Here is an 11,632-nt window from a genome sequence, read left to right on the forward strand (position 1 = left end):
GAAGAAATACATCTGTTAAATCCTACTCCTGACCTCTTCCAGGTCCTCAGGGAGAATGAAATGAGAATAAAGGCCTCGAGAATGGGGGCTTTTTTGCCGACCAAAATCTCGCTGCTAAAATTGGCTCAATTAACTCTCTATCTGCATTTCATAGGGAGGAGGGGGGTATATTGGCGTGTCGATTATTTATATCCATAGAACGAGCGAGACATGAGCATATATCCAAATCGAAACGTCGGCATATCTCGACAAACATCGATTACTGACTGAAACTTACCGATAGCATCGAAACTAACTCCCATTTCCAAATGGAAATGAAAAACAGTATTGTGTTGATAGAGTTGAGACCAACTCCTCTTTCAAACTGGAAATAAATTAGCAGTAGTGTACGTACAGATAAAGTGGTGCAGTGGGAACCAACTCCTATTTCAAAATGAATTAGTAGTACTCTAGTACATTTCAAATATTGACAGTCTAAAAACAATCAGTAGGACCCGGAGATCTGAGATAACACAATATTGACTTGTAAATGTGTGTAAACGTACTATATAGGAGCTTGTAACCAACTCAACTTGTTAAAAACACACACAAAAACATGATTGTCTTGTGCAACATGACACCATTGCATGCGACTGTATTAATCTTCCATGAACCATTCATATATCGTACACGTGTAGAACTAATGAGCCTGAAAATCAGATTCTATGCACATTGATGTGGTCATTACTTCTCTAGGGATTCACACTTAAATCCTCCTCGCGACATTATTATGTATAATACTCGACAATTCGACTGCTTATAAGAAATCTCAAGCTTACATGATCCTGAATTATAGTGGATGTCCCCTTTCTAATAAACCAACTTTTCACTATATAAATGATAGCTCCTTTATGTCATTCATGTACACACGTACATGTAATACCTTTTCTTTCAGTATTGCATTTACGTAATCACTAACACATGCTCATTTGAAGCCCGTGTATCATTTTTCAAAACAGGTTGATATCTTAACCTTCCAATGATAAGCCTAGAAGGAGTTGCCTTGGGTAAAACTGTATTGCCATATCAAAGTTCCTTACATTTGTAATAAAGTAAGGTCACTCTGTAATAAAGTGATATCACTCTGCACTACTGTAATAGTTTAGAGCAGCAAGTAGCCGTTTGTGTTATTTAATTACGTCATTCGAACTGGCCAGCGAATACACAAGTCTAGGATAAGTCACATGGGGGAAAACTATGTTTTCATAATTCCCTAGATTTGTAATAATGTGACGTCACTCTGTGCTAGTTATGTAGTGTACGGTAACTGGTGTCCGGTGGCATCATTCATTGCGTCATTCAAACTGTCCAGTTGGGCAACTATATTAGCATACTTCCTTATATTTGTAATGCTGTAATGGCATTACTGTCCACTACTGTAACAGTGTACAACAACTAGTGCAAAGTGACCCCATTTAGGCCAGCTACAGGCAAAACCATTACAAAACATCAAGAATTTGTACGTGTTTGGTAGGAGCATTACATCAGCTTTTAATATAATTCCTTGGAAGTTATCAAATCTAGGATGCATTTACTGTGCAACAAATAGTATTTTCGGCGATTTGGGAATGCAGCTTTACGATGACAGAGTAAAGTAGCGATTATCGATAAGGTCATTTGCTAAGGGCTTGACAATTCCTTTAATTTTAATAGAGTTCGACCGTGCGAACATGTAACGTGTTATTAGGGTGCCAGGTGCTGACTAATATTCTCGTGAGTGAGAAAGAGGCGATAACAATTTTCATCGGTCTACAGCATCGAGAAATAGCAAGAAAATTACACACCTTCAAACAAGCCTATAAGCACAAACAAGCCTATAAGCTTCTTATGGCTATGTAGCAGCTGTAGACTGTTTAGAATAATTCACATCACAGACAAGGAAACCAGTTTTCCTTCCTTGTGCCCAAACTTTGCTCATTGCCAAGCCATTGCCATTGCCATCACGACCGCTAACGCAGTGACAGACTCAGCGATGTAGACATGCTATATAGAAAACCAGCCAAAAGACGTCGACGAAATCACAGGTCTCGAGCTATTCGTTCATACTATGTACGAATGTACCATCAGGAGGTTTAGTGTATAATACAGGTATCTACGAGTAATAGCCAAAAGTTGCGACTTCTAGGGTTTTAACGCAATACTTGGGTTTGAAAAAGAGATTAGTGTCACCACAATGAAAGGTTACTGCGATGGCAAATCATGAAATGTCATGATGCAGACATTATGACCAATTATTTGTCAGTACACATAGTAACGCGTTCAAGCAGTAAGAGTGATAGGTACGTACTAATACTAGTAGTAGTATTAACACAACGAGATTAATTGTACTATAAGCTAGGATCATCATATATCAATGCATCTGCCATGAAAAGTCAAATGACAGAGATAAAGTGACTATACGGCTGTAAAGCTCAAATGCAACGTTGTCTGATTTCGAATTGCACTGTGATAATGCAATTGTTTCATTCTACGAGAGTTTATCTTAGTGTCTTTGTATAAAATGGATTGGATGGAATTTACTTGATAGATAGATAGGTGATTGATTGACTTGTTTGAATTGATAAGAATGTATTTTTTATGTTTTCTCACTTTTCTCAGCTGTCCTTATATCCAGGGTACGTACACGTATCTACAGAAGTACGTACATACATACATACATACATACATACATACATACATACATACATACATACATACATACATACAACATACATACATACATACATACATACATACATACATACATACATACACACACACACACACACACACACACACATACATACATACATACATACATACATACATTCATACATACATACATACATACATACATACATACATACATACATACATACATACATACATACATGTAAAATGTCTGTAGCCTTACGCAACTAGTAGACATTACTCAATAATTCACGATTTAACTGAAATATGACAAAGTTCAAAGAGTGAGGGCGTAACAATAGGTCTCTTTCTTTGATTTTAGCAGTCTGACCTTTACTGTCAGCCAGACGTAACTTGACTGATTATTGACCTCCTGCTGGGGGTACTCACGCCCCTCAATTTACCACTACCTCACCATACCACCTGATCCTGCTTATTAGCAGTACATCTTTCTTTTATGGGTGCCTTGATTGTTTCCACATGTACATAGGTAACAGCTATGTGGATTGGAAACCGACCAGCTAGAAAAACGCTTTCCTTTTCGATTAATTAGTTCCTCGATGCTCTGAACTGATCCCCCTGGACATGTGGTTATTCAATTTGCAATTCAAGAATACCTGTCACGAATTTGACTAAATTATCATCGAGTATCGTATTGTATTTCATAGAAATAAGGGACAATACGTATGGAATTACAGAAAATCGGGAACCTTAGAACCAGTGTCATCTATAAATTTATCCAGCACACGAGCATTTGATTACACGGATACATATATACATAACTGTACCTGACCCACCAACTTATATGTTAAGTCCACTAAAACAAATATATTTGGAATTTTACAACTGAAGTAGCAATCATTCAGTCGTATATCATACGATTACGATTAAAAAAGAACCGTGAATATGGATTATGTTATGTGTCCCTTTACCAGACCTTAATGAAATTAGATTGAATTTGTCCCGGGAATGGTCTATTCATGAGTCATGCCGACAAAAAACAGACCAGCGGGCCCAACGCGTTGATCTTTTAGTAGAAAAACACATAGAGACTAGAGGACATTATGTTGAACACATACCTCTGCCAATACGTTCTACCAAAATTAGCCAGTTAATATACCCTTAACAATTCTTCTTATACTGAACAAAAATAAATCAAAGAATGGCGCTTTCTAAGGTTGGAGCGTTGATGTTAGTAAGGCCAAGTCTTTACAATGTATTGCTGATTGGAATCAGGTCCGGTAATCATCAAACCTAAGCTAGTGATCATTGTCTGATGGACAGTTTTGTCAAAACCCAATCGTTACATTCTGCGACGAAGCAAACACAACAGAGAAACAGATAGGCTGGCGGTGGGTGGAGAGAAAGACAGACAGACAGACAGACAGACAGGGGTGAACACATAACCTCCATCAAACCTTGTTGACAGGTTTAAGATATCTAACAGAAGGTGAGGAACTATAAACTGTCGACAATCGTTCGTGCCATTTTGCTACGTTTTATCTAAAACTAAAGTCGTTGCCTCGCTCAGATCCTGAGCAATACTATAACCGTTTACTGATCAGTGAGTGCCGGAGGCACGAGCACAATTTATTATTATCATCATCGCCTTCTCTACCAACAAAAGTCTCCCATTCACATTGGAAACAGATTGAGATATTATCTTTTGTTCACTGCTTTGGAAGGTGTTTTATACCATAGCAATTAATTAACTCAAGCCAAAGGTCAGACTTTGTCGCGAGGATACAACGCTAGCAGTTGTATTATTATGGTCTTTATGGCATGTATTCACATAAAAGCCGATACTACGTTATTTTTAAATGTGTACCCAATTTAATGGAAAAAAGTGTTCAGTTCCAACAAATGCAACTTTGGGATTTTAACTCAATATTACTCTCTTGGGCATTCTGTCAAATGAATGTTTGCAAATCTGAAGAACGCCAATAAACCATATTGCTCGAGCCAATACTTTGCAGCTGATCAACCACATTAAAAATCATCACTTTATAATGTTTTAATGTCATGTCGTAGTGGTTGGTGGCCTAAAAAAAGACAAATAGCAGACAACAGCAAATGATATATGATGAGTATCCCTTGCAGTTCAGCAGATATTATGTGTATCCAGTATACCTCGGACGATTTAAAACAGAATGTCTGTATATAAGTCACGGGGGATGTACCTCAGTATCAAATTATACATAGAAATTATTTCGCTTGGCATCTTGTTTATATAAGCGGCATGCACCTTTCACGGTTCTCACGCTAGGCCACATCGAAAACACGCACCGTCGCATTCTCAGGACTTTTCTTTCCAAATCATGGAGCCCGAAAAGAATTTTAACTGAAAATATATTAGATATCAGTGACAGAAGATAGATGTCTATTTTCTTATAAATCATGAATTTATTTTCTTGGTATGTTTGTATGTTAATCGTGTGGAGATATCTCATCAACGAAGGACATCTGGTTACTTTTACTGCCTTATAATATTTATTCTGTTATACAACTTACAAAAATGGTGTACACTGACAGGGTGTGCTGTCAGCTCTTTAATATGCAGTGTTTAAACGTACATGATGTGTCACATGTGTATTTTTTAAACAATGTGTACATACACTAAAACTAAATAGATCGACGGCAGATTTCTCAACGATAGTTGAAATTTCCACATAGTTTTACAAGTTGTGCTAGTGATTTTCTAAACGTACCAAACATTTCTTTATCAACGATACAGTTCCCCGGCCTCGACCCCTCCCACCCCACCCCTACCCCCACCTCGTTCGCAGTAGATACAACATGAAGACGTTTGCTATGGTTTAACTTCTTTCAGTAGTGCATACTTGTAGTAGGGAATATAGCGTTCATGGTTCCAAGAATCAATAGGACAAGTACAATATAGTTACTTAGTTACATAGTAGACAGATCGAAACGTCGCATTTGTTTCCAATTTTAATACCATTCCAAAGTATCCTGTATGCTTGTAGTTGTGCGGACGGCAGATCAGACGTTGCTTGTATGTCATCTCTTGAGCTTATGCAAAATCCCCGAGTGAAATTGCAATAGAATGTCGTTGTTGTTTGACTGCGGGGGTTTCATGTGACCAGTTATCATTAAGTTTTCCATATTCGCAGACATTCTAAAATCTCGACAGTAGTATATATTGGAAAATAACTACTAGCATGAATTTGATTAAAATGATTACCCTAGTGTATACAGCAATATCAGATAAGGATTCCTATTCTCTAAATAACATTTCGGAAATTAAATGTACCATCCGATCAGTGTTGTCAAGAGCATGCCTATGGTAATGAAACATTGATATATTATCTTGAAATGTAATATCCTTTTTTTAAAAAGAAAATACATATTGAGTTTCGTAGATAAGTTTAATGCTAGCAGCTCTGAAGAAATGTGTATATACACTCAGAAGTCATTCCACATAGATAGTTGCCATGCATTGTTTCTTTGACGTTCCTTACAATCATACTGTGCACGAAGATCATTATGTGATTTATATGGATATTGTTGAGTACACTTTGAATTAGTTCTGGATGCCACATTGCAATATATAGTGTAAAGCTATGCTATATAATATGTTGAATACAAAACTGGCTATATTATTGAATTTTCCGCCCAACAGACTATCCGATACATTTTAATATGTCTGACCGTCCGTCCGTCCATTTGTCTGTTTGTTTGTTTGTTTGTCTGTCTGTCTGTCTGTCTGTCTGTCTGTCTGTCTGTCTGTCTGTCTGTCTGTCTGTGTGCCTGTCTGTATGTTTGTCTGTCTATCCGTCTATTCATCCATCCATCTGCCTGTTTGTTTGCTTATCTGTCTGTCTGTCTGTCTGTCTGTCTGTCTGTCTGTCTGTCCGTCTGTCTGTCCGTCCGTCTGTCCATCTATCCATCCACCCATCCATCCATCTACCCGTCTATCTAGCTACATATATACACATATATATGCAAACATGTACGGCCCTATGGTGATTTATAAGGTGTCAGCAACAAGTGTAGGTAGTCGTATTTTAAAGCCAAGTCGAAGACATTTGTGTAAAAGACATCATTATCTCATTGATGGCAACCACACTCTCCATTAGAGTAGATCTGTTGTAATATTTACTCATTTGAATTTGGATCATGTGACCTACATCTGGAAAACTACAAATTGCTATAATCCATACACTTATACATTAGTGACAATATTTTCCGTCGTGTACACGGGATTCAATGTGAAGACTGCACAAAAGATAATATATTAAACCCTTATGGAATTCTATTTAATGACGAGCGAGAACAAGTACGGTAAACATTCACATTAGACAGACTGACATGTACAGTATTAAAAAATGTTGTATTAGTGAGAGACAGTGCAAAAGGGAATATACTTTAATGGGTATAACATGTTAATTTGATATTTGCAAATAGTACGTGATATACGTTTTTGTCAGCATGTGTGTTTCTATCATGTGTATGTATGTATGTATGTATGTATGTATGTATGTATGTATGTATGTATGTATGTGTGTGTGTGTGTGTGTGTGTGTGTGTATGTATGTATGTATGTATGTATGTATGTATGTATGTATGTACATGTATGTATGTATGTATGCATGCATGCATGCATGGGCCTATGTGTTTGTATGGGTGTGTGTGTTTGTTTCTCTACATAACAAGATATAACAATATTTGACATAATCATGAAAACACCTATTCCTATAGACGGCGTGTCCAGGGAATATTTCCCCCCTAGCTTTCATTGCATTTAATCATGCAAAGTGTTCAACCAGTATCAAATAATAATTATATGTTGACCCAAGTATCGACATCGCGACAAGATATAGCTAACCCTTTGGTAAAATTAAAATTGAATTTCAGTGATACTTCAATGTGTTACATGCAAATTAATTATATACAGTACAGTCGTTGTTCGTACAGGTGTACGTCTGGTTGACAAGGCCTCGTCGTGCCAACGGCAGAAATCAATACTATGAATATTGGATTTCGGCAGCAGAATGATGACGATGTTTATATATATATATATATATATATATATATATATATATATATATATATATATATATATATATATATATATATATATATATATATATATATATATGGACAATATTGAACGAATGATACACTTATTTAACCTAGTGATACACTGACGAATCTGGTAATGTTATTTGCGCTTGTTTACTTCTTTCCAATTTAATCAATTGTGTCTTTGTAATAGGGTTGATGATGATGATGATGATGATGATGATGATGATGATGGTGATGATGATGATGATGATGATGATGATGATGATGGTGGTGGTGGTGGTGGTGGTGGTGGTGGTGGTATAATTGAATAAGCTGTAGGAGAGCAAGGAGTTGTTGACTTTGTTCACCACAGCCTTAGCCACTCAGCGCTACTGAACAGAATATTGCGCTGGAGATTCACGCTATAGAGATTTGATTGATTGATTGATTGATTGATTGATTGATTGATTGATTGATTGATTGATTGATTGATTGATTGATTGATTGATTGATTGATTGGTCGATCGATTGGTCGATGGTGGATGGATGGATGGATGGATGGATGGATGGATGGATGGATAGCTGGAATGTTGGTTGGTTGGTTGTTGGTTAGTTAGTTAGTTAGTTAGTTAGTTAGTTAGTTGACTGACTGGTTGACTGACTGATGGACTGATTGAAGTACAATATTGAACTTAACCAACACAGTCAACTTGAAAGCAGACTAGCTTCATTTAAGACTGGAAATCATACTATTGCAACACTGGAACCAGACAAAAACCAATGCAAACCAATGAACATTTATATATGTCTCTTGTTTCGAGAAAAAACAAACAATGTATAGGAAAACATGTCAGTGCATATCATGATACCCACAGCATACAAAATGAGCCAATTGTATAGTTTACAGCGAAGAATAAAATTCATAACAGCATATGGTCCAGACCAAATATTCCTTCCGCAGAGCCAATATATATCAATGATTGCTTTGCATATCGTGTGATACCATCCTGCTATACTATTTACGTTGTATCATTTGATTATTGTTGGTGTATCTCTGCAGCTTTCCATCAATATTTACGTACTGTATCATATGTATATGGTTGTCACATTTAACAAACCAGTCCTGTTCTTGGGAGAGGGTCATATTTTGCATTATAATGTCTGGGGGAGGGTAACATTTTACAATCCGTAGTTTTGTGAGCAAATTGACGATTAAATGATCACCAATTTCATGAATTTGTTTTGTGTGTTTTGAGATGTAAAAGTGAGATGAGCACTCAACATTTATTTTTACGAGTACTTTACATGCCAAAATACAAATACATGTATTGTAAGAAAGTTGTTTAATAAAACGATGCATTTTATTTAATGTGCCATCTCACCTTATCGCTCACATTGTCCGTTAATGTTGTTGTTAAAACATATACTGTAAATTAACAGTTACAGTAACCGGTGCCAAGTTTATCACTCTTTTATTGAAGAAATGCAATGTACAGCCTTTCAAATCTGTACTACACAGTGTCATTCTCCCTCTTCATTGCAAAATTAAACTCGTACATGCACTGACTCAATTAGTGACAGTGAGTCAGATGAGAGTGACACTGATAATGGCAATACTGAAGGTGAAGGGGAAGGTGATGATGATGATGATGATGACAATGATATCAGGGAACTTTTGCAAACGACCAGATCCGGCAGAGTGTGCATAACATGGAAAACACGTTTTAGATACTAAATGGATTGGGTATGATTATAAAAGAAAGGTAACTAGCCAGTTTTTTACTGTTTGTCACTTTATATGTACAAATACTGCTTTCTAATACATGATCAAAACCATGTAATTTGTATGTATACTACATATAATGGGTACATTGATTAACGTTCAGTATATGCAATTGTCATGGGGAGGGTCATGCTTTACAAATGGAGAATAGGGGGACCATGTCTTACTTAACAGACCATGTGTGTGATTTCCTCCGGCCCTTCCCCCTGTATATACTGAAGACTCCCTTAGGTTTATGCCTGGTCGCCTGTACAGCTGTATACACAATCTTTCATGGGCGGGAACGCACGTTTTGTTCTGAGTTTTGGTGGATTTGTTACGTGAAAGAATATTTTTGGCCACACTAAATCGCTTAGATTACCGCCGTTGCTAGCCTACTTGATACAATGAAAACTAGTAGAGTTGAAACAAAGTGTTGTTTGGCTCGACGAAAATTTTACTAAAATTATTATATTTTGTCGATTAGCGCCGCATAATTATATTTTGTCGATTAGCGCCGTATAATTATCGTACAATGCTATTTTCGTCATGATCACTGTCGTTAATAAAAACGCTTCAAACAATACTACATTTTCTTTGTAGCAGATTGTCGCCAAATAATATACATTGTAACAACATATAGTTACATCAGACCTGTCAGTGGATTACAATGTAACAATTGTTCAATTGTCGTGCCACTGAGACAACAACAACATACAACAATGTTTATAGGATTTTTGTAGCGCAATAAAGATACTATTTATGAGACGCTTAAGTTGAGTTTGACAATAAAATGTATCAATTTAATCATGATGTTAGTAAGATTTTTGTCGCGCTAGACGATCTACGTTCTGTTTCTACTCAACCTGTTTCCACTGTAAGTTACTTGAACAGAATACAGTGTACTTAGAGCAACGCTATTTTCGACATCAATGCTGCTGTAGATGTAAAGAACGTTACATTTTGTATATGAAAGATGTCTTCGTCCACTGGATTCCATACAAGTAACATGTAGCAAGAATTACACATGGTTGCTTCACCCCCACCCCCACTCCCACCCCCCACCCCGCCCGTCCGATAATATTTTGGAAATGGTCAAGGCAATTCGATGAAGGTCATAACTATTACAGATGACATGTTCAAGCTATTACACAACAACCAAAGCTTGTTCTGGGACAGTAGTATATTAACACCTATTTACTTCTGAATCATTAATGCCTTGATTTGGCGTTAATATATTGAAATCATTATTATTAATTGATTCAAAATAATATACGTATCAACCCATCGCCACACTCAGCTCATTTCATGACAAAAAACCTATGACGGAGATATTATCATTAAAAAAATACTTGGCTGTAACAGTGATAGAACACATATTCTTACCTGCTCGGTGATGTCCGATTTTTTCCATCTCCAGTTGACAACTTGTCGAGATATCTCATAAGTGGCAATCTATTGAGATCAACGTGTTATTCACTACAAAAACACCCCACGTGTAGATTGATAATGAGATCACTGTACTGTTTTTCCCAATGCACTGCATGCGTAGAAGACCAACGTTATTTGTGAGCAGGTCATGTGAACGTTCGTAGAACAGCTAGACTAGCTGTTTATGGTATTGATTGTGTTTTACCGCCATACGTTCACGGAATGATATACATATATGTCGTTATATACTTTTTTGCAACATATTTTGTTAGACGTATTGAACATTACACAACGTAAAGTAGAAGTCGTATGTGTCATACTGTTTCCATGGTAAAATACGATAATGGGACAATGTTGTCAGACTCATTAGCGCTATCTGCCAATTCTCGAAGGTTTTTTAATATCAAATGTCAATAGAAATAAAGTCGCCACTGACACTCAAAGTATGGCGAATACATGACTGTGACTGTGTTCTTTTATTTTATTCCAAACACATCAACACTTGTCGACGTCCTTGGACACGTTTATGTGAATTGGATGTCGTCATAGTCCTGTCCCTGGTTACAACTATGTGTGTGTGTACGTGTGTGTGTGTGTGTGCTCGCGCGCGCGTTGGTGCGTGCGTGTATGCATACAATATCTACTAGCTGTGTAAGGCTACCGACATTTGAAGTACATACATACGTATGTACGCACGCACGCACG

Source organism: Glandiceps talaboti, chromosome 5 (genome assembly GCF_964340395.1).
Source record: "Glandiceps talaboti chromosome 5, keGlaTala1.1, whole genome shotgun sequence".
In the NCBI taxonomy this organism is placed as follows: domain Eukaryota; kingdom Metazoa; phylum Hemichordata; class Enteropneusta; family Spengelidae; genus Glandiceps; species Glandiceps talaboti.